General features: G+C 36.0%; 1 long non-coding RNA gene across 1 annotated transcript; it reads left to right on the forward strand.

Annotated features, from left to right (window-relative positions):
* LOC124895509 lies at positions 1–403 on the forward strand. Its single transcript, XR_007051764.1, has 2 exons — positions 1–61; positions 211–403. It is a non-coding gene; the product is annotated as an uncharacterized LOC124895509 (long non-coding RNA).
* Positions 404–642: the final 239 nt, after the last annotated feature.

Here is a 642-nt window from a genome sequence, read left to right on the forward strand (position 1 = left end):
CGCCAAATGATATTGTTCATGAGCTTGCTCCGGACTTTGATATATCTTCTCTTGGACAATTGTAAGTCCTCTGATATTTTCAGGATTTTGTGCATATAGAGTTAACTTCATACTGATAACTGTTTGATGTTTTTAAATACTTCCGATTAGACAACAATGTTACCTTGTTTTTTCTTATATTGAGCCTAATTGTCCCCTCTGGTTTTGCAGATCCCCAGAGATGTTGGAAGGCCAACAGAACTGCTGTATCATGTAAAAGATGCCCTGTCCCAATATTCTTCTGCTAGTTCATTAATTTTCTTTTGTTACAATTTGCATAGAACAACATTTATTTTTTGCTTGGATTTTACTTGTAATGTTATTGCTCATTTCATCTCCTAGATATATGCCATATATTTTTTCTTTTGGGTGTTCAAATGTCCTGTTGGACCACAAAATGGCTGTATGGTTCTTAGAATGGTGGAATAAGAGTTATCTGCAAATACTGTCAACTTGTGCTTTAAATTTAAAACAGTAATAGGCGATGAATACATGTTCATCTAGTCATGACTGTCGCGACTAGAGTCGCGAAGGTCTTATCTAAATTGATTCACTCGAGCTGATAAGCCCGAACTAAACACAGAGATGGAGTCAAGATTCCCA

This window comes from Capsicum annuum, unplaced genomic scaffold (genome assembly GCF_002878395.1).
Source record: "Capsicum annuum cultivar UCD-10X-F1 unplaced genomic scaffold, UCD10Xv1.1 ctg82766, whole genome shotgun sequence".
NCBI lineage: Eukaryota > Viridiplantae > Streptophyta > Magnoliopsida > Solanales > Solanaceae > Capsicum > Capsicum annuum.